The sequence below is a fragment of the Thermobia domestica genome, chromosome 1 (assembly GCF_964235325.1).
Source record: "Thermobia domestica chromosome 1, izTheDome1.hap1.1, whole genome shotgun sequence".
In the NCBI taxonomy this organism is placed as follows: Eukaryota; Metazoa; Arthropoda; class Insecta; order Zygentoma; family Lepismatidae; genus Thermobia; species Thermobia domestica.
The window spans coordinates 322423920-322448279 of record NC_137454.1 but is presented as its reverse complement, the minus strand read 5'-3'; the positions used below and the strand labels follow the sequence as shown (position 1 = coordinate 322448279).

The 24360-nt window shown below is 39.6% G+C and overlaps 1 protein-coding gene across 2 annotated transcripts in view; it reads right to left on the bottom strand.

Moving 5' to 3' along the window:
- LOC145667947 (venom allergen 5-like) overlaps positions 1 to 23964 on the bottom strand; it is a 148748-nt gene extending 124784 nt beyond the window's left edge. For both annotated transcript variants that reach the window (XM_081735374.1, XM_081735380.1), the window contains exon 1: positions 23828 to 23964. The gene's annotated coding sequence lies outside the window, so the exon portion shown is untranslated. The remainder of the gene's footprint in view (positions 1 to 23827) is intronic.
- Between the last annotated feature and the right edge of the window lie 396 nt (positions 23965 to 24360).

Sequence of the window (24360 nt, the reverse complement as noted above, 5' to 3'; positions counted from 1 at the left end):
AATATCACCAAAATAACCAAAAGTGGTTTTGAATCCATTGTGCACTGAATCCATTGTGCATTTAGGAATTACGTTGGATTATCATTTAGTTTTCTTTCTTTTGCTTTAGCTCTTTTATTTTCTGTTTCATAATTTTTGTTTGTTTTTGTGGGGTGCTTAGAAAACTACAAAAATTGTACGGAGTGCCCCTCCGGAGTCTGCGATCCTGTTTCGTTTAGTAACAGTGTTTTCATTTTTGTAAACTGATTTTAAAATTATATTTTCTTTAGTACATACAAAAACTATTCAACTTGTAATAAACCGTTAGCATGAAATTGCTTGTTGTGCATTCTACATACAGAAGAATAAAACATGACATATCTGTGGATTTCATTTTTTTCAGTTTAGTATCCCACTATTTTGCTCCGAGGTAAAGAGAGGCGATGACAATGATGATAGTGAACGAAATGTGAAGTAAGAAATTGGAAGGAAAGAGGATAACTTTGTACAGGGTGTTTGTCCATAGAAAGTTCACTTGGTGCGAGGTGGGATTGAACCAAGGGATCTCGCTCATCTGGCAAAGTGAACTTAGGGAGTACGAGTGGGAAGATAAAATGAGAATTAAAAGTATTTAAATAATGTATTCCTAAAAGAATTAAATGATCACAGCTTCGATACACATTGATTTAAACAAATCAGTTAATAAGACATTAATTATGTAAGGGAGACATATACTCGATATACGAGGTGATATTATAGCAACATACATTAAAGAAAGACATAAATTTCCTTTCTCACGAAGGCCAGTGAGAAAGGTAATAGATTTCTAACACTTTTGGCCTTAGTAGAGAGAATAGTGTTTTTAAGTCATAGTATGGGTAGCTACTGTGGTTACCAAAGCATCTTTAGTAGTTACGCTTATATACGCTGTCGCTTTTCGCCTGCTCCCTACAGGCTCAACCCTGCACAGACTCGCAAGTTTCGTCCAGTCGTGATTGGGACTTTATATAGAATTATTGTAGAGTTGGTGCCAGGAGCATCATTTCAAAATTCGCTTGGGGGGAAGGCAAGACCTCTTGATACAAACAAAATTTCGCGTTTTTCACTGATTTACTACTATTCTATTGATAAAATCTATATAAATCTCAATCTCAGAAGAGGGCAATTGCCCCTTCCTGCCCCCTAAATGACGCCTCTGGCTGGTGTATGTTTTTCACAATATTTTTAAGGCTTGCACAGTTTGCAGCCATATTATTGATCTGTACAATTATTTGGACATGCACCAAGATAATAGCACTCTAGAATGGATTAAAGGGCGCAGGTTTAGTTTTGGCGCACTACATTTTGGAAGATTTACAGGTAAATTTGAATACTTTGCATGAAAAGACACATTTATAAGTAACAAATTTCTGCAGGCGACAGAATTAAATACAAAGTAATGCAGCTGTATTTTAGATATGCAAGTATGATTACTACTGTAAAACCATTACAAGTGCATTAGGAAGGATAAAATAAGTGAGTACATTAGAAAGGTGACTGTTAGTTGCTATTTTCACCGGCGTTGTATTTCTGCATAGTTTACAGAAGTTGTATATAATGTTTACAAGTCGAGCGTTACTAGAATGAAACCATGCCAAGTGCTATTGAAACTTATATCATTGCCAAAACCCACCATCGCCAATGCGCCTACTCCTTTCGAACGCACTCCCGCGTTACCACTTTGGCACACCATCTTTGCCCTGCCCTGACTCGGTTAGATAGCATTCGTGCATTTTAGTACTCACCTAGCACAGGTTGGTTTGTGGTTTTGCACTGTAGTTTTTATGCCATACATTCGAAAGCCGTATTCATACGCAAATAGTAAAAGAATTGTTAATTTTCAATGATTACTTCTGGTAGCCTCCTTGAATCTTATCTATGTTAAGCGAGATATTTTCAAATATTTTAGTGTACAATAAGAAGGAAATTAGTGAAAGAATTATGTTTCTGCTACAATTGTTTCGAGTGGTGCGTCGAAAGTAAACCTGCACGGATTTAGATATCAAGAAGAGAAAATGAAATAAAATAATACCATAAAGTAGACGACAGCTCGTAAAACTGCACATCGTGGTACTTAAGTTATGATTTAAAAAGTACGTCGCAATAAATGTTCTCTTTTTTTTTTACTGAAGGAGCTCGCAATTTATGGGAATTATATTTTAGACAGAAGTTAACATAAAGTTATCTAAATAACAATTGAGGACTTTTCCGGAAGAAGGGCACATAAGCCTATGTGCCCTTTTTCCGGAAATCATTTAAAACGAACTGCCATGTTATACTGTAGGTGCTGTGAAAATTTTATCTCGATATCTTTATTTTTGGCCGCCTGGCAATATTATTTTTGTAAGGCTTTGCACCACTATTTTGGCGCACAGCTTACATTCAGACTTTAGCAGCGGTTTTTAATGTAATCCTTGCAATGTGATTAATGTAATCCTTGATGTGATTATTAACCCAAAAATGTAGCAGTAATTTAAAATGGATACTGAAAGTAAACCTGTGTATAAGACGCGTGTAGTTTATAGTAACATGAATTTAAAACTTGAAGAATCAAAAACTAAAAAGTTTTGTGGTGAAAAAAACTTCAACTGGAATAAGAATGAACTCCTTGGTTACTCAGTGTTGTAAAAACAAGTGCTATGCGAAATATTCCCTTCCAACTCAGTCTAATTTGTATGATTCCTTTTATAGTTCCAAAGAAAAGTCTTTTCAATATTCGTTCCTAGCATGGTGTATGAGTAAGTCGGAAAGCACAAAATATACCCGTGAGGAAAAGAAACCACAGCTCCACACATTGTTGTATTTTGCTAGGGATGGTGGAATGGCTACTGTGCTATTTCAGAAATTTATCCTTAGTTTATTTAATATTTCAGTGAAACGTTTGCGAGTAATTCAATACAAAATATGGATGGAGCTGATTTCCAAGAAAGACGAGGTACATATAGTAATCGTCCACACAAATTAATAAACATCTAATAATCTAAGAACTGATGGAGAGTCACCTGCAGTTGTTTCCAAGTGATTAAAGTCATTATTGTGGACATAAATCAAAGCTGAAATATTTTGAAAACTCACATCTTACCATCACTACATTGTACACAATGTTTCGAGGGTACTATAAGGATAAAACCGATGAAGCATTGAAACTATCGTATGTGAAGTACTTTAAAATATTTTAGCAGCAGTTTCGGTATGGATTTGTTAAATCTAAAACTGACAAGTGTGACTTTTGTGCTGAATGTGACTAAAAACATATTAGCTATCCTAGTGACCCTTGTAAAGTTCATTATCAAGTTCATAAAAAGAAAGATGATAGACGCAAAACTTTGAAGGACGAGTTTATTTCCAAATCACAGACGACTAATAGTGAATGTAAACTAAGTCTATCTCCTTTAATGTTGGAGATTGACTACGGTCAGAACTATCGAAGCCATGGTTAGAAGCCATCAATACTTGTCGACAGAATCCATCTCCTTTTGAACTGACAACGGATAAAAATTTTATTAAGGATTTGGACACAGCTCTTGCCCCTTGCTTTCGTTAAAACCCAACACCAAAATCTCCAAACTATACCATCATTCAGTATGTAATGATGAAGTACACTCTATCAGGCGTTCTGCTGTGTTCTAACACGCACACGCCAACATATGTCCCATTTTCTTATCTTTCAAAAAGTACCCTTTTGTTGGAGTGAGCGAACATAAACAGAAAGATGTTCGATCCTTAATGAAGTTTTTGTCAGCTGAAGACAGCGACCTGATTCACTGTATATTGATTGAGTACGAACAGGACTAAATCCATAACACATTTATTACCATGTGCAATAGCTTATATTTTATTTATTTCAAATAAATTCATTAATGTAATGCATTAATAGTATGCTGTTTCTTGAACCAACCAGGATTTTCGAAAAAAAGGCACATAACATTTTATACAAATATGTTTATAAATAGATAAAATAATATATATTTTTCATTTAATACAACCTTTTTATTAGTCGAATAGGCCTTTTATATTAAAAAACCTGTTATATGTGTTTGCAAGCGTGTGTTATTGTTATATACTCAGATAAAATCTTTAAGGTTCTTTTTTCTCCATTCACGGAAACGGTCTATGTGCTCTTCTTCCGGAATGGGCCTCAATTATATTCATTTACTTTTCTAAATTTTGAAATGTGTTTCAACTTCACAGATTCATTCCACCACTTCTAATTTTGGAATTGCAAATATTCTGTTATTACATAAAATATATTTAAATTTTCCTTCAAAAATTTTATTTAATCTTTACTGCCTGAGAATAAGGTAATTTATGTACTTTGTTTACCAAAGACAGTAATGAATGAATAAAAGAGCTAAAGATAGTTGTATAGATTATATAGAATATAGTGAAACAACATCTTATTTTAGAGTTGGCTTAGTAGTCGAGCGTGATAAGTCATGTTTCTTGTACATTTATTTTACAATTTTAAGTGATCATTTCTACGTGGTTCAAATCCCACTGTTTTCTATTTTTATTTTTTCTACTACGATCTAATTATATAATAAATGTAATTACTTCCAATATCTATATCATGTAATTATGCCTTTTTTAGAAGGAATATTTAAAATTTATATATAGGCCCAGGGGTAAAAGTGAATATGAAAAGGTAGGGGGAAGCATGACGTCACGCCGACCTCCGAGCCTAGATTTGCCCATTCTAATTATTTTAGAAAGTGGGGAGACACCACAGATATTTTCGGGAAGTGAAGGGACGGCGTACCTCCGCGTTGCCCCGCACTTTAACACCTGTATAGGCCTATATTTTGAGATCTTACAGAGAATTCAGGGAGGTATTCTTAAAACATATAAGTATGAGCAATGAAGTAGAGTTTATTATTTGAATTTAACAAGTCTTTGGATCTGAGTCACTATCTTTTTTAAACATTTTTTTTTATTTAGGATTAATTACTAGATACAACTACATTGATTTAGCTAGAATACGTATTTTGGTAGATACTATTTGGTTTAACTTGGTAAATATTTGTTCTTCTGTTAGCAAGTTTTATTTCTGTACCGATGCTAATAGATGGTGCTAGTATCGACGGCTATAGACCTTAACTGCCAATGAAAGAATCGATGTAACTATTGGTAATAGGTTAATTGTATGCTCCTTTATCTGCAATGCGATGTGGCAACATAGTGGAAATCGCGTCTACAGACGACCATCCGAAAAGTATATAATTATATATATATATTGCTTTATTTTGACCTGCAGAATATTGCCCTGTGATCCGTGGGCGCCATCTTTAGAACACCCGAGGGTGTTAATGAACTATACCGACAAACTTTAAAAGGTGATTCCTCACAACAAAACAAGAGAAAAAGTTTATTTGGATCTATGGCGAAAAGTGCATTGTTTCAGAGCTAGGGATGTCCAAAATCGCGAAAAACCAAATTTCAAGAAGCCCTATTTCGAATTCGAGAAACTTTGGATGGTGGTCAGCGTAAAGGAAATCACGCATACGCAATCCAAAAATGCATATTTCAATGATGTTCAATGGGTGTACAGATTATTCCTTTCAAACTGAAATTCCCAGACATGCCATCAATCGAATTTTGAAATATGCTCTGATTTTATGATTGGTCCAAAGCAGGCAAATGATAAGCCTTGATAGCAGCGAACACGGAATCCTTTGGGGCGATGTCGGAAGTGTTAGGGATCGTCAGCAGCACTGTCTCTCATACTGGGGAAAACGCATGCTGAGATGTTTTCTTTCATGCTTATAAGTGAAGAAAACGTGAAATATACCGTGACGAAATACATAACATCACACGTTAGTCCGAACACAAAGAAACATGGAGCTGTCTGTCCCTAACACTTCCACCTTCCCTCCGAAGCATTGGATGTCCATTCTTGTCAAGGTTTACATCCTACCTACTATGGACACTTCTTGTAATCAGTGTATATCTGAAAACTCTATTGAAAACGTATCTGAGAATTACACCCTATCGGGAGTACCCTCTACACCTATTGACAATTGATGAATTATGGACTTTTGTATTATATATGCGTGTCTTCCTTTATGCAGATAAAAACCACCATCCACAGTTTCTGGAATTCGAAATAAGGCCTAATCAAATTTAGCTTTTTCACGATTTTGGACAGCCCTAGCTCTGAAACTATGCACTTTTTGCCATAGATCTATATGAACATTTGGATGTAAGGAATCATCTCTTACAGTTTGTCGGGATAGTTCAATAACACCCTATGTATATATATGGTGGAAAAGAACAAGACTGAAAAAACTTCAAAGGTGATTCTACATCTAAAAACAAGGGAAAATATTAGGGATGCGCACGATACGAGACACACTTTGTAAAATTCGAGACGAGTCGAGACAAACGTATTTCTCGACTCGAATTTTCGAGTCGAGTCGAGACAGCTGGTAAAAATCTCGACTCGACTCGAATGTCTCGAAATTTTTTCTATAAATTTTAATATTATTTTGAAGAAAGTGCTCGCTCAGAAACACTCGGCACGAGAATTTCGGAAACTGCAGGACTTGTCAGGTGTTTGAGGAGTGTTGTGGTGATTGTCTTCAGCAAGTGGCGAAACCAAGGGAAAAAGACGTCCAAATGTCGAGGGGTTGGGTGCCCCCACCTCATTACAGATGTCGAACGTCGTAGGCTGGGCAGACTGGTAAAACAGAACAGGCGGCAAACTGCGTCGGAACCAAGATCAGAGTTTAATGCTGGGCAAAGTACAAGTGTGTCTGAACTAGTGTTGTCAAATTTCCGGAAATTTTGAACCTGTTTTTTTTTTAAAAAAAACTTTTTTTTTCGATTTTCCGGAAAAATTGAAAAAATAAATATGTTTGTATTAGGTTAATTTTACTAGTAATGATATCTCTTTTTTTTCAAACACGCGAAAAATGTAAGTTCAAAAATTTCAATATTGCGAATATTAAAAAATAGCACTCGAAAATATAACTATTCCAATTATTATCTAGATATTAAAATACTAGATTCACGCGTATATGTTTCTCCTCAAAGAAAAGTTTATATGTTTATCTCCAATTATTTCAACAATGAGATCTCGAAAACATTAGTTCTGGAAACGTGCCGTTTTCATTTGTCGATTCCAAATTTTATGTAAATTGTCCAGTTCTAATTCAATATTTTTATTTAAAAAAACATGGCCATTAGTTCTTTATTACATTTATAGGGGTACACAAGAAGTACTGTGGGGGCGCGGTGGCTCAGTGGTAGGGCGTTCACCTCCGGTGCTTGGGGTCCTTGGTTCGATCCCAGATCGCGCCGTGTGGACTTTGTGGTGGACAAACACCATGCTCGTGGGTTTTCTCGGGGTTCTCCCGTTTCCTCCCTCTTTCTTCATTCCACCATTTCATTCATTTCTCATCATCACCGTCTCCTTTAGCCTAACCGGCAGAAGCGTGGGATGTAAAACTAAAGATTTCATTTACTAGAAGTACTGAAATTTTTGAAAAAGTACAGCATCATACCCTATGAGTTATATATTCCAAAATCACATAGTTGTATATAGGGGTTGTATATCTGTCAGGCGTTTGTTTCATGGCCAAATGATAATGAAAACGAAGGATAACCATTTCTCCAGTCTAAAATTAATCTTCATTGTTTGGAGAGGGTTTTTTTTCAATAAACACCGTTTATCACTGCCATAATTAATTCTGTGTGTACTTTATTTACTTATTAATTAATGCATGCAAATGCATGCATACACGATATGGGCATTCAGTAAATTGATATTTGAATTCAATTATCTAAACAAGCGGGCTACGGCTTGGTGCTAGATCTAGCATAATTCACTCCTATTTAGCATCTAGCATCTTGACTTTAGTATCTTGGCAAAATCTGACTCTTTCCTCTGGAGAACAGAAAAAGAACGAAAATTTAGATGGTTCACTGACCGTTGGGAATTATTCCTTAGTTGAAGCGATGGTTGGAGTAATAAAACCAGTAAGTATTTCCGCTGTTGTATTGTTGAATTCACAGAAATGTTCAAAAATAAGCAAAACGTGACGCCGCACAAGATGTTTACTTACCCATAGTTTTATTATTGTCAACTGAACCCTGAGTGTCTGGGATGTTTCTGTCCCTTCTCACTTTACAACTTGAGAGAGTAGAGGGTATGACCGCTAAAAGAAATGCTTCAGTGCTGCGTCGGAAGCGACATCTTTTGTATATATTTCTTAAAATGTTATCCATTCATAAAGTATAAATTCCCCCTTCCTATCCTGATTCACTTTCTAATACAGAGAACCGACTCTTTAAATGAAGAAAGAACACTGAACCCTCCCGAAAATGCAAAAATGAATGATGCTTACAAATAACAAATCTCTGGATGAATCAAATAATGCAGAAACAAGAGAAGATGATGACGAAGATAACAGTGCTTGATGCAGCGCAGTCCATCAGATGTATTAAATAGATTTGAAGTGTTCATATTTGTGTATGTGCTTGTTTCTGAGTATTTATATGCGCGTGTTTTGTAATTGTTATATTAATATCCACTGGATCAAGTGAAATTATAAAATGGATTTGATGACTGCCAAATTGACGTCACCTTGGTGTCATTATTTTTTAATATTTAGTAATATTAAATTAGATTATAGTTTAGCGTCGTTTTCAGGAGCAAAGCTCTACAAGACGTGAACGTACAGTTTAACGTCGGATTTGAAACACATGAGCTCCTACCATGAATCAAACCTCGTTCGAGAAAGACGATACGCTAACCACATAGCAACTGTGAGCTCAACATTTAGTACTATGTATATTAAGTTGTAAAATTATATTCGTTTACGTGTGCGTGGGTTTTCTCGGGGTTCTCCCGTTTCCTCCCACTTTCTTCATTCCACCATTTCATTCATCTCTCATAATCACCGTCTCCTTTAGCCTCACCGGCATAACCATGGGACGTAAAACTCAAAAATTTCATTTCATATATTCGTTTAATTTTCACTAATATAATCTTCACAATGTAAAGCATTCGCTAGGCACGTTATCTTGTTTAAAAACAACAAGCCTATCTTTTATGTTTCCCTCTCGGGTTGGACTGCGGGGTGATAGAAATCCGAAAGAGATGTTTTTATTATATTTTGTACAGTAGATATGCTTCTTCATAATCTCCGTGTTTGATAAGAATGAACCTTCCTGGCTCACGAAAATGTATACGTAATATAACAAACCATGCACATTAAATGCCAGACTAATATATCAAACATTGAAGATTCCCTCCTAGAAAATGTTCTTTGGCCGCCCATGTCTGGAGGTACAAAATTTCGCAACTCAGTGGATACGATGTGGATGTATTCAAAGTCTACTGATTTACCCATAAAATTTAAATTTTATAACAATTTTCTCAGTGAATACTAACCTGAAGAGAACTATTTTATTAATTCGATCGCCAAAGGATTTTTTTTTTTTGTTCACCAGATCTCGGTAATCGTCCGGCACGAAAACTGAAGTTTCTACAAGTGTTTCCCCCAGCAATTTTTTTGAGAAAGGGGTCCTCCAGGAGCGTTATTTAGGGGGTAATTTCCTGCGTTTGTTATATACATATATAGATATAGATAGATAGAAATATAGATATACTGTGTATATATATAAAGATAAGTAGGAGCGGGTCTTTAAAATTAGTTCGGAAAGATAATATGAAAATCTGGCATAATTTGCAAGAATCTATCATCTAATATAAATAAAATAAATAGTTTGTTTGTGTTTGTCTGTCTGTATGCGGCCTGGGGACCAGACGAGTGGACCGAGAGTTACCAAATTTTGGTCAGGGGTACCTTCGCCCAGGCCCCAGATCAAGACCAGGGGGTCTCAGGGGGCGCTTACAGGGACATGTAAAAGTGGTAGAAAATGGCCGATATTAGTATACTGTCGAAATCATAGTTTTCGCGGTCGCTGAAGTCAATGGTGAAAGTCTAATCACATTAACTTACAAATTCACCCTATTCGGGCCGGGGGTCACCAGGGGGGGGGGGACAACGAGACAAGTAAAAGTAATCCATAATGACCGATATTAGTGTCAAATCCATACTTTTCGCGGTCGCTGAAATCAATGGTGACAGTTCCATTAGCGATAATATGCAAATTCAGTTCAATTGCATGCGGGCCGGAAGTCAACGGGAAGGGGGGATACAAAGACATGTAAAAGTAATCCAAAATGACCGATATTAGTGTCAAATCCATAATCCATTTTTTCGTGGTCGCTAATATCGATGGTGACACTTCAATTTGCGATGATTTGCAAATTCAGCTATAATTGTATGCAGGCCGGGAAAAAAACTTTAAGTTTTACGTCCCACGGTTATGCCGGTTAGGTTAAAGGAGACGGTGATGATGAGAGATTAGTGAAAGGGTGGAATGAAGAAAGTGGGAGGAAACGGGAGAACCTCGAGAAAACCCACGCACACGGTGTTCGTCCACCACAAAGTTCACTTCGCAGGGGCTGAGATCGAACCCGGGTCCCCAAGCACCAGAGATGAACGATCTACCACTGAGCCACCGCGACCCCCAATGCAGGCCGGGAGTCAGCAGGGGGATTCTGAGACATGTAAAAATAATCCAAAATGATCGATATTACTGTCAATTCCACAGTTTTCGAGGTCGTTGAGATAATTGGTGACACTCTCATTAGCGAGGACTTGCAAATTCAGCTACAATTGTATGCGGGCCGGGAGTTAGCGGGGTCTCAGGGGGACGGTATCCGCCCCCCGGTACCCCCGGCCCGAATAGGGTGAATTTGGAAGTTAATGCGATGAGAGTTTCACCATTGATTTCAGCGACCGCGAAAACTATGAATTCGAAAGTAATTTCGGCCATTTCCTACCACTTTTACATTTCCCTTTAAACGCCCCCTGAGACCCCCTGGTTGGATTCCGAGACGTGGAAAAGTAATCCAAAATGATCGATATTAGTGTCAGATTCATAGTTTTTGCGGTCGCAGAAATGAATGGTAATACTTCAACAGGCGTTGTCTTCCAAATACTGCCCCCATGCGAAGAATGGGTATATTCAGCTGTCTAATATACATAAAATAAAAGAGTTTGTTTGTGTGTTTGTCTGTCTGTGTGCGGCCTGGGGACCAGATGAGTGGACCGAGAGTTACCAAATTTTGGTCAGGGGTACCTTGGCCTAGGCCCCAATCCAGACGAAAAGTTGTTTTCAAATTTCGAACCAGGGGAGTCTCAGGGGGGGTTACCGGAACCGGCTTGGGAACCAGACAAATTGACCGAGAGTTACCAAATTTTAGTCACGAATACCTTGGTCCAGGCTCAAGACCAGAGTTAAACGATTTTGTCAAAATTCGAACCAGAGGGGTCTCAGGGGTCGTTTACTGGGACATGTAAAAGTAGTAGAAAATAACCGATATTAGTGTTGAACCGCGGTCTCTGAAATCAATGGTGAAACTCCGATCGCATTAACTTCCAAATTCATGCTATGCGGCACCGGGCCGGGGGTCACCAGGGAGGGGAATTGAGATACCGAGACATATAAAAGTAATCCACAATGACCGATATTAGTGTCAAATCCATAGTTTTCGCGGTCGCTGAGATCAATAGTGGCACTTCCATTAGCGCTGATTTGCAAATTCAGCTACAATGTACAGATGGTGATCAAAAAAATGGAAACACCTGTAGTTGGCAACACGTCAGATGTATGGGTTGGCAGTGGTGTCGTGGCGCCCGCAGCGCCGGACCGCTGGTGGTGGTGTGTTAGGTCGGTCTCCATACTACGTCAGGCGCAGTAGAACAGCAGTGTCCAGTGGCTGCAGCAGACGGAGGTAGTGTAAAATGGGAGACCTCCCAGATTTTCAAAGAGGGCAAATTGTTGGTGCGCGGTTGTATGGAGTGAGTGTGACGGCAGTGGCTACTGTGTTAGGCGTGTCGCGTGGGACAGTGTCGAAGGTGATGACGGCCTACACAACACACGGGAAAACCACATCGGGGAAGCGGAACAGTGGGCGGAAGAAAATCATGAGTGACAGGTCACGCCGGGAGTTAAAGCGCATTGTCACGCAGAACCGTCGTGCCACTGCGGAGCAAGTGACGGAGAAACTCAATCAGCACCTCCCCCACCCTGTTTCGACAATCACAGTCCGCCGCGAATTACATGACATGAACTTACGGGGTCGTGTTGCACGGGCCAAACCACTCATCAGGGACCATAACGTGCCGCGACCATGCAACTTGGACCGTTGAGGACTGGAAACGTGTTATGGTCGGATGAGTTATCCTTCACCCTATTCCCAACCACGGGCCGTGGAGAACGCCCAAAAGAAGCTTATGATCTGCAGTGTCTCCGCCCAACTGTGAAACATGGCGGCGGCTCGGTGATGCTGTGGGCCGCAATATCATTGTTTTCATTGGGTCCTGTGGTCACACTTAGCGGACGAATCACTGGCAACGATTATGTCGCAATTTTAGGGGACCACTTGCATCCTATGGTCTGGATGTTTTTCCCGGACACTGATGACATCTTCCAGGATGATAATGCACCCATTCACACAGCTGGCGTTGTTGCAGCGTGGTTTGAGGAACATCGGGATGAAGTTCAACACCTCCCCTGGCCCGCCCAATCCCCAGATCTGACCATAATTGAACATCTTTGGTTTGTCTTGGAAACACGACTCCGGCGACGATTTCCACCTCCATCCTCTCTCACAGAACTGGCCGATGCCCTGTACGAGGAATGGTGTAAAATTCTACTTGCTACCATTCACGACCTCTATCCTCCATCCCACGTCGCACCAAGGCTATTCTGAAGGCGAAAGGTGGCCCGACACCATATTAATCTGGTAAGTTGCAATTTCGTTTAGGTGTTTCCATTTTTCTGATCACCATCTGTATGTGGGCCGCAAGTCCCCGGGGGTGATACCGAGACAAGTAAAAGTAATCCAAAAAGACCGATATTAGTGTCAAATCCATAGTTTTGGCAGTCGCTGAGATGAATTGTGACACTTTCATTAGCGATCACTTGCAAATTCAACTACCATTGTATGCGGGACAGGAGTCAGCGGACATCTAAAAGTAATCCAAAATGATCGATTTATTCTCAGATCCATAGATTTCGCGGTCGCGGAAATGAGAGTAATACTTCCACAGGCCTTGACATTCATGCGAAGAATGGGTATATTTAGCTAATATATACATATATGTATGTATATATATCTGATCAAAAAATTAGAGAATCAGATGAAAACACATGTAAAACTTCTTACGAATAATGTGAGAACACTGTATCTTGTCCAGTTCAGATTAAATCATAAAGGCCCAACTTGCAAACGAACCGTTTGGAACATCTGTGCACGTGATCAGTGACGTGGCGCTACCAGATATCATTTTGTAATGTAGCGCTACCAACACATTCCAGCTCCAGGATACCTTTGTTTTCATTGTGTTTAGTGCGTCACAAATCTACGTAGTGAAATTGCACAACAACGTAATTTGCCAGAATCGTTGGCATGGCGAGCTGTCTGTAGGTTGGAAGCTGGTCAGTCATGGCGGGAGGTGGCACATGCCATAGGAGTGGCACAAAGTGTGATTTCCCGATTGTGAAATCGATTTCAAACAACTTGAAGTGTTCGAAGAAGACAAGGACAGAGCCGTCCACTAGCAACCAAAGCCAGAGACGATCGTTATCTCTTGTTAACAGCCCGTCGAAACCGGCGTCAGAATACAACTCTGCTCCCGCGAGCCTTCCGAACAACAACAGGACGCACAATATCTACTCAAACGGTCCGCAATCGCCTTCGAGAAGGTGGTCTCTACGCACGTAGGCCTATGGTGTGTGTCCCATTAACTGCACGACATCGTGTTGATTGAAGAGCGTAGGCAGAGGAACATCGTAAGTGGGGACGCAATGAATGGGGCAATGTTTTGTTCTCTGATGAGTCTCGATTCAGTGTAGAGCCTGATAATCGACGTGTAATCATCTGGAGAGTGTGGAACACGACACAATCCCATGTTTGTGCGAGAAAGATCCCAGTATCATGGTGGTGGACTGATGGTGTAGGCAGGAATCAGCATTGGTGGGCGTACTGAGCTCCACATCATCCGAAATGGATCTTTGACGGCTCTAAGATATAGGGATGAGATCATGAAAACTCTTGTTCTTCCTTATGCTGGTGCCATTGGTTATTCATTCCTTTTTATGGATGACAATACTCGTCCTCACAGAGCTCGGTTAGTGGATGAGATGCTGGATGCTGAGGGTATCTCTCGGATGAAGTGGCCAGCATGCTCTCCGGATCTCGTTCCAGTTGAGCATGTCTGGGATATGCTTGGCAGACGAACTGCCGCTAGGCCAGTAAATCCAACAACCATTCCAGAGCTGGAAGTCGCTTTTCTGGATGAATGGCAAAACATCCCCCAAGAACTCGTCGATAATCTGATTGAATCCATGCCACGCAGGTGCGAGGCTCTGTTGGCTATTCGAAGTTATCATGTGACATATTAAGGAACAACCAGTGTTGTTGCCTTGCCTGTTTGTGAGCAGTTCGAGAGGAGCACACATAATCGTCTTGTGTCATGAGCCATGTGAACAAGGTTGTCCGTGCCCCAACACTATTATGTGCCCCACTTTTTTAGTGTATCTTAAAGCATTCCTTCTTGTATGATATATATGAGTCAAACACAAGCTTATTCATACACTATCTTAAGGTCTTGTGTGATATTTCAGCTGAACCCCTAATTTTTTGAGCATTATATATATATAGTGGCGGATCCAGGATATGATCAAGGGAGGGGCTAAACCATAGTTTGCAGTTTTATCCAGTGTAAAGCAGGATTGAAGCCCATTTTATGCAGTGTATACTTGAGTGTGAAGGGGGGGCTATAGCCCCCTTGGATCCGCCTCTGTATATATATATATATATATATATGATCGAAAATGGCCTCGAATCCATACTCGCTGAGATGAACAGAAGATGCTGTTTAAATCCACAAAGTCAGCCCCATTAGTACTGTAAGGAGGATGGTGACATGTAAAGATAATTGAAAATTATCGATATTAATGTCAAATTCATAGTTTTGGGGGCTCCACAAGTTCATTGGTGACAGTTTTGGTGCCCTTTGTGTTCAAAATGAAACGTATTCTCCCCGTGCGAAGAACGGATATTCTGCTACTCTGTAATAATAACTAACGGAAGTTTCACTTAATATATTTCTCGCTGCTCAAATTTACTCACTTGTGCGGTATATGTGTGTAAAGTAGAATTAAAACCTATTGCTTTAAGTATTTTTCCGTTAGCGAAATACATTGTATATACAGTAGGACGTCGATAATCCTAACGTCAAAAATCCGAACGCGGTCCCTAGAAGCTTTTTACATTTTGTCTTAACGCTGGCGATAAACAAACAATTGCGTGTCCATCGACGTTATGTGAAGTCATTGATTTTACAAAAAGTTCATTTATATGTAATTGTTTGTCATGTATTTTTATTTTTATTTTTTCGTAGGCCTAAAAGTTTTAAGTGTGACTTACAAGAACAGTGTTATTTAGAATACAAGCAAGTTCTTCAGAAACATTAAATGTAAGTAATCTTACGTACGGTATTGTAATTACTGTATGTACTGAATAACCACTGTATCGATAGAAGAACATACCGTAGAGTATATGTAAGCCTAAATGGCATTTTCTTGGTCATTTTCGAAAATCCGAACAATATGAAAATCCGAATAGCTGTGGTCCCAATTAGTTCGGATTTTCGACTTCCCACTGTATATGTTGCAGACATGTTACAGCAAGTAAGATTACTAGCATCAGGCCAACAAATAGTTTTTAAACAACATTTTCCTGTTTCTGCCAATATTTCCGAATAAATGATTTTTTCTAATGGTTTCAAAAATTCCGGAATTTTACATAGAACAATGAAGATATCTCTAGGAAATATATGTTTGATTTAACATATTAACTAAAATGATTCTGTGATTAACAAAAATGAAGATTCTGATAATACCCAAATTTTCTGTTTTTTCCCAGCTCGGGGAAACAGTAAAAAAAACTTTTTTACCCAAAATTTCCGTTTTTTTAACAGGCCTTCACAACACTAGTCTGAACACACAGTGCACCGAACACTCCTAACGATGGCGAATGTTAACACCACGACATCGGCAACTATAACTGAAATGACCACGGGACCATCGCCATTAGACCTTGGAACAATGGCAGAGCGTTTCATTGTCTGATGAATCCCGATATCTTCTTCATCATGACGATGTGAGAGTGCGAATCCGTCGTGTTCCAAGGGAACAGCTCCTTGACATCTGTACTGCGGAACGGAGACAAACTGGCTGCAGCTTAATTATTATCTGGGGAACATTCAGGTGAGCATCCATGTGTTTAGTAGAGCTCGAGCAAGGCACCATGACGGCCGAGGCTTCGCACGCTGCTTGCAGACTACGTACACCCCTTCATTACGGCCATGTTTCCCATCGGTAGTGGCATTTTTCGACAAGATAATGCACCATGTCACAAGGCCAGGAGTGTGATGGAGTGGTTCAAGGAACACAGGAGCGAGTTCCAAGTGATGTGCTGGCCCCCAAACTCTCTGGGATGTGATTGAAAGTGACGTGAGGGCGCATCACACCCTCCCCGGAATTTACGGGAATTAGATGACCTGTATGTGCATATGTGGTGCCAACTCTCTCCAGCGACCCACCGAGGAACATTGCGACCATGCCAAAACGCGTTGCCGTTGTTATTCGTGCCAAAACGTGGACATACTAACAATTAGATAGGTAGTCATAACGGTCTGGCTGATGTGTGTGTATATTTTAACTCGTATGTTTTGTCTCGACTCGAATTTCGAGACGTCTCGACTCGAATTCGAGTCGAGTCGAGACAGAGACTGTCGAGTCTAGAGACGAGTCGAGACAGCAACATATTTTTGAGTCGAGACATTTTCTCGAGACGAGTCGAGACAGGCTTAAATCTCGACTCGACTCGACTCGTGCGCATCCCTAGAAAATATTTAAATAAAAAAAGGACCAACGCAGCTTGCTGCGTTTTCGACCAGCAGCCGCACGCAGAAAAGAAAGATTACTAGTAAACAAGAAAAAGGTGGACAGTAACCAAGTTAGTTTGTCAATATAGGCACAACAAAGCCATGTGTCCCAGCAACCAAACCAAAAAGGTTAACAGAGAAGGTGATTGCAACCTTGCGCTACAGGATGATATTGCTAGGTTACTGTGTAATAACTCACAGGGGTACGCTAACCGATCACATAGTTACCACTACCAACCGTAGCTTGTAACCCGTCACCTAGTTAGCATGTTGGAACAACCGACTACTCGGTTAATGAAACAGAGTGCGTCAATTATAGTAATCTGGTTAATATTACAAATTGGTTAAAATAATTGGAATTGCTCCTTCAAACACGACCTTAACGGTTGAGAATATACATCAAAAAACACATTATGAAAAAAATCACAATTCTTTAAATCACAGGTTATCATTCAATTGTACGTTTCATTTCGTTTGTACTGGCGGATTTGTGTGAACGAAGTTCTGGGCATATGCCCTTGCCTTTCATTTGTTTTTGAATTTTTGGAATTAGCTTTTGATTGCGTACGTATTGTCGTTGGGGGACCGCAACTGTCGCAGGCCCTCTTGCTTTATTTGGCTTTGTTCTTATTTCATGGCTGGCGCGGCATCCTATAGACTCGTCGTCGTAGGTCTCCAGTATCAGTTTGTCACAAGCTGATTCTCATGTGTTACTGCATGCCAGAATCGTCTGGATAGGATTTCCCTTGTTTCTCGGAGGATCGGTAGTTCCATGTAAACGTGAATTTGTGCTATACGCGTGTCTCGTGAGTGACCCGTTGTAGCCCGTGCTGCTCGGGTTTGGATTGTTCGAAGTGCTAGATAGTGAACTTCAGCTGCATGCTCCTATGCCGGGTGTGCATACAGTATCGTCGGTCTTATGAAGGATGAGTAGATGTTAATTCTGGTGTTGAGTTCGAATTGCGGCCTCAGGAGGATTGGTAGAAGCCATCGGACTTTTTGCGTTGCTCTGTCGGCGGTGTTGGAGATGTGCTTTGCGAAAATGAGTTTGCTGTCCAATGTTACCCCCAGGTATTTTGCTTCGTTTTGGAGAGTGAGCTGGGTGCCTGACCAGGTTAGCTGGTAGTTCTTCTTTGTTTTCCTTGTGAAGTCCACTAAGGTTGTATTTGTAGGGTTGATCTTGGTTTTCCATCTTCGTGTCCACTCTTCCAGCTGATTGATGTGTCGTTGCATGGCGACTTCTGCGTAGCGATGGTTGTGGTTGCTAGCAAAAATCGCCGTGTCATCCGCATGGGTGGCCATCATTGTGGAGTGCGTAGTTTGTGTATCAGCTGTGAACAGTGAGTACAACAATAGCCATAAGCATGACCCCTGTGGTACTCTTGCTTTAATCGGTCTTGAGTCTGATGTGTGTTCCAGGTGCGAGACTCTGAATCTTCTTCCGGTGAAGTAACTATGTATTGAGTCTGACTTGGTATGTTGGGAAGCCCGCCTGATGGAGCTTGTGTAGAAGTCTCTGGTGCCGCACCTTGTCGAAGGTCTTCTCGATATCTAGGAAAAGTCCTGGGGTGTGGCCGTCGTCGTTGAATTGGTGTGTAATGCGGTAAACTACGCGGACTAACTGGAGTGTTCTGCTATGTCCTGGTCGGAATCCGAATTGGTGAGATGACAGAAGATCTTCGTTCTTCACATGGGTCAGGAGTCTGCATTGGATTACTCTCTGTGCCACCTTGCTAAGGTGAGAGAGGAGACTGATCGGACCGATCTGGTTCCTTTTGCCTACGGGATCATCGTGAGGCGGGCTTCCATTCAGCTGGAAAGTGGTTCAGTTGGAGTATTGCGTTCGTGATCCGGGTCAAGAGGACGATGGCTCTTCTTGGTGCTTTCTTTAGGGTTTGTGGAGGTATTCTGTCTGGGTCCGCAGCTCGGTGGTTGTGTAGTTTCCGGATGATTTGCTGGATTTCTCGAGTGGTTGCCAAATCTTCCGGTGGAGAAGGTGCATCTTCTTGGATGGTGCGTATACTCTGCTAGACTCCTTCTTCCGTCGCAGCATCCGGAGGGGTGGTGTTCTCCTTGAAGGTTTAATGGAAGTGATCAGCGAAGAGCGTGGCTTGGGCTTCTGGCTCGTGTACCAAGCCCTGTGAGCTGCGGAGTGGTTGGATGCGTGGTGGTGCTTGCGGCCTTGCCATGTTGCGTAGGAACTTCCAGTATTCTGGCGATGGTACATCCATTGTCAGGAGCTTTGTGTTCCATTCGTTGGATGCTATGCGTGACTCTTGTGTTCATGGAGTTCCACAGTCTTGTACTGAGGATGTCTCGTTGTTCGCCACTTTCGCCTTGCCCATTGCTTCATTTGAATCAATGTGGTGGTGCGAAGATCCTCTGGCTTCTTCGTGTCCCTGGCCTGCTGCTCCCTTGTTGCACGGTCGTATGCCACCTTGATGGGTGTGGTGAGATGTTGGATTGCTGCGTCGATGTCATCCGGGCTGTTGAGTGGTAGTCTTGGATCGACCAATTCGGTTGCTTGGCGGGTGTACTCGTTCCAATCCGTTTCAAACCTTCTTGGAAGTCGGCGAACCGGTACATGTTGTCTTGTTACATTGAACATGACCGGGATGTGGTCTGACTGTAGGTCATGGGGTACGCTGGGTTCCTCTAGAATTGCTCTGTCGGCCGATAGGGTCATATAAGGCGTCTTGCAGTCATCCCTTTCATGGGAAGAACGTCCGTTCCGGAGGTGCAGCAGGTGGTCAACTGCCGTAGAGCAGTGTGAAGTGTGCGCCCATTTACATTTGAGGTTCTTGAATTCCAGGCCGAGTGCTTACAGTTGAGGTCTCCTGCTATAAGCCCACGGTGTCCCAGTTTTCGGAGAAGTTGAAGTCTTGTATGCTACTACTATGTGTAGTGGCCCGTCTGGAGAGTAAAGCGTGATGGCCGTTCCTTCCATGGACAGCATTGTTGGTAGTGACAGTCTGTCGTAGGCGATCTGGTTTTTCACCGCCGTGCTTGCCTTTCTCCTGTCTAGACGATCCGCCCGATGAATGGTGGAGTTCATGATTCTGAAGCTGTGCTGGGGTTTCAGGAAGCTTTCGCTTAGTAGGGCCATACGTTTTCCTTTGAAGAAAATCGGTGAATTCTGCTCGTTGCCTGCTTAAACCTTCTGAGTTCCATAATGCCACTCTGATGTCTCGGTTTATTCTTGATTTAGTTTGCGCCATCATCCTTCGCTAGTACTGTAGCTACAACTTCTAGGATGGTGGTAAATTTGGTTGTTTGGTCTTTGGCGTCTTGGATCTTTTTGAGGCCTGCTTTAAGCTTCTCCAAGAAGCTCTTGATGTTTAGTCCCGTCAGCAGGTTCAGGATTTATTTGATGTTCAGGACATGGGCGGCGATTAGGGGGGCAAAGGGGGCAGTTGCCCCCGCACTTTTTTGAAGTAACCCATTAACGTATATAGTTTCATTTAGAAGTTTAAAGTTTTTGTATGTATTATTGGTTCATAGATAAAATGGTGCCATATATTTGCCGTTCCGTGAGTATGTATTGGTTGTCTTCCCGTGGAGTAAAGAAAACAACAGGAATTTCGTTTTAATTGCCACAGAAAATAACCCCAAAATTAACTTATTGGAGCACAACAATTTTAGCATACTTTCACTTCTTACAAGGGCTCGATATGTCAGTCAGCCGCATTGAAACTAATTCAGAGAGCATTTCGCAAAAGAAGAAAAAAAAGTATTTCACAAGTTATTTTTTAATTGCACAAAAATTGACAGTTCCTAAAATGTCTTTCCTTCTTTCTAAAGTAAGGGAAAATAGCGTAATAAGAAACAACTTCTATCTTTTCCATTGTTTTGTAGTGTAATATATGAGTGAAGTGGGTGTTAGGGGTGTACGAGTGTACATACAATTAAAATTAGTGAAGTGAACATAATTGTAGGTTTTAGTGTTATTTTGTATAACTGGAGTATAGAGTGAATCTAAGTATTGTTGTGTTTTGATGTGCTCCAAGAAAGTGAAAACTGCACCTAATGGCAACGAATATGTTTCTGGCAGTTGTAAAAGCAAATATTTCTTTAAATGTCGTACCGTAGCATATGCTTGTAGTATTTACTGTCTTTCATTTTCTGAGAGTAATAACATACATTTAATAGCATGTGTGGAATTAAAAATTAAATTGTTCATTAATCCCTGTTTCAATATGACTTTTGCAAAACAAGCATCATTATTTATTACTATGATTAATATTATCCTTTCTATTTATTTGTTTTGCAAATTTGTTATTCAAATAATCTGATCACTCAGTTTCCCAACAGAATTTTAAGATGTTCATGAGCAAGGAATCAAATCTCTTTTTACACTTTTGTTCTTTAAGAGTACAAAGGGCTACTACCTACTGGCGTTGCTCTTGTCAATTTACTTAATAAAATATGAAATACTATATATGAAATACTATATACCTATACGGTATTTTAACTGAAAAATATAGTATCCTATTAGTTATACAACCTTTCGTCAAACAAAATATTAGAAACAAGCAGGAAAATTAACATTTATATGCAAATATTCAGATCATGTCTTGCCCCTCCACTTTTAACGTCCAACCGCCGCCACTGGTTCAGGACACTTTCAGGTTACATTAAAATTAAATGGATACGGCCTCTTCAGTTACGGGTCTGAGTTAAATTTAATGTATTTCAAAATTCGTTTGAATACAATTAGTTTTCACGCAGTATATGCGCATATACCTCAAAGGGTAGTTGTAATCGAAATCAAAAGGTCATTAGGCACATAAGTAACACTGTTTTTCAGGATTCTCACTGTTAATCACAACAGCTTATACATATGCTCGTTGTATTACATGTATTATAATAATCATTATCAATCCATTCTCTCGTATTAAACTTAGATGGAGTGATATTTTTAAACATTTGGAGATAGTCCTAATGCAAAGTAGTCTTAATTATTAGTTACCTTGTTCAGGGATGCACCGACGGAGGTGATCCCAGAGTAGATTCTCCAGAATTTTTAATTTTTAGAAAAATTAGCACAATTTCAGGGGGCAAGTATACAAAATTATTTGCATTTTGTAGGCTACTGCTTGGGTGTATCTTGGGTGCTTGTGTTTACATTGTGTTACTCATTCCTTGATTTCAAGTGTCTATGTTGGAAAGAGGCATGAAAGGACTGATTTGAATTATAGGTCTAAAGATCCCTGAAAAATTGCGGGGGAGGGGGGCCTAATTTTGAAGTTCCGGCACTGGATCGAAGATAAATTAAATATCGATTAAGGCAAACACACGCTTGTCATTTGTTGTGTATTAAACAATTCAGCTAAAAATTAATAAAGAATTATTTGAGATCAACTATATTTCAGGAACGATTAAATGGACTAGCTTTGGTGGTAATTAAAAATGGCGTACTCAATGAAATCGGTAGATACAATAATAAGAGATTGTGCCAAATATAAAGTCAGATTAGTGAACTTTTTAACATGAAATTTTCAGTAAAAAAGGAAACAAGAAATTAAGCTAATTACTATAATCGTATCACTAGAAAATACCACTGTATGTAATTATGCTTTTAATAAAGCGTGAGAGCATACTTCTTTACCAAATAAAATCTGTGTTAGACTTGAAGTTTATAAGTTTTAATCTGTTTCGACTTCTGTGTTTAAATTATATTTGTCAAAACACATCTTATCCGTTAGGTATATATCTTAGTTTTGCCATGAGTTTATTTAATAATAAAAAACTGCTATTAATTATTAAAACAGGAAGTTTGTTCAGCATTCATTCACAGTCAATTACTTATAATTTCATCATTTTTCGTTAATATTCACAGGGAGACTACATATATTGAACAAATTTCAAGTTGTAACAATTAGTTGGAGAATTTTTGCCCATTACAACTTTTTAATCTTCTATTATCATTAAGTTGGGGGCTCCTAAATATTGTTTGCTTACATTTAAGAAATGTCTACAACCGGCCCTGATACTACTACTTGTACTATGGGTCAGTATAATAAAACTGCACGGAAATTTCTTCCTGATAAATATGTACTTTCATGCAAAGTATTGAATTTTAGCTGTAAATCTTCCAAAATGTGATGCGCCAAAATTATACCAGCATTAGATTGTCTGCTTAAAAGAAAGATATGTCCAACGAAATTTATTTCGTAGATTTTATAGCTGTGCATGGAATAATATTTTTATCGGAGTATGTTTAGCAGAAGGGGATCAGAAGCTCGTAAAGAAACAAAATTTACAGGAGAAATAGACGATGCAAGTACTTAGACTTAACATAGTGTAACCAACTCTACTCTAGTCTAACCTAAACTAACCTAAGATAACCTGAACTAATCTAAACTAACCTAATATTAGTAGAAATAAATGAAATCCAATCATTTTTTGGAAAACTATGTTGGATCCTAACACTAACATAACATGAACCTAACCTAACCTAAGCTAAATTAAACTTACCTAACCTAACCTAACATAAACTAACCTAATGTGAACAGAAATTACCGGTACCAAAATTGTATTTTTTTTTTTTAAGAGCTGGACCACTTCGGCTAAACATAGGCCTTTTTATCATCTACACTAACATGTAACAAGGAGATAAAATTCCGTCTTCCAAACCAGAAAACAATTATAGAACCATATAAAGAAGTGCGTTCAAAGAATTATATTGAGCTTAATGAGGTTTAGTTGAAACCTAAACTAGGACTCCATGTTTAGAATATACAATGAAAATAAAAATCTGTACTTAAGTAGTTTACCTTTCACGTTTCTATCCAGAATTAATCAATTTTATCGTTTTATATAGTTCTATAGTTATATAGTTTATATAGTTTTGTATAGTTATATGGTTCTTGTCTTGTCTTGTCTTATGACTATTATCAGTCAAATAGATAGGTGCACCAGCTCACTAGTCATATGTGCTACAAATGCTAAATGGTCAAATGTGTACCTCAAACAGAGGATTTATGATTCAAAAACAAAATAGAATAAAATACAGGACACAATCGGGAAGAAAGGAAACAAGTCAGGATAATAGTCAAAGTCAGGGAAAGGTCGAAATCGGGAAAGAAGTTCAGACAGGGATGGAGGGCGAAAAGCCAAGTTGAACAGGGCAAAAAATTAAGGGTAAGTGGGAAGTATAAAATGAAAAAGGAAAGCGTATAAAAAAGAAGGGAATGTATGTACGTGTAAATGTAACAGAAAGTGTAAGTGTAGTGTAGGTGTATAGCGAGGCCCACTTAACGGTTTTCTCATTAACGCCTGACGCAATTTTGTTCATATTTCATAAATA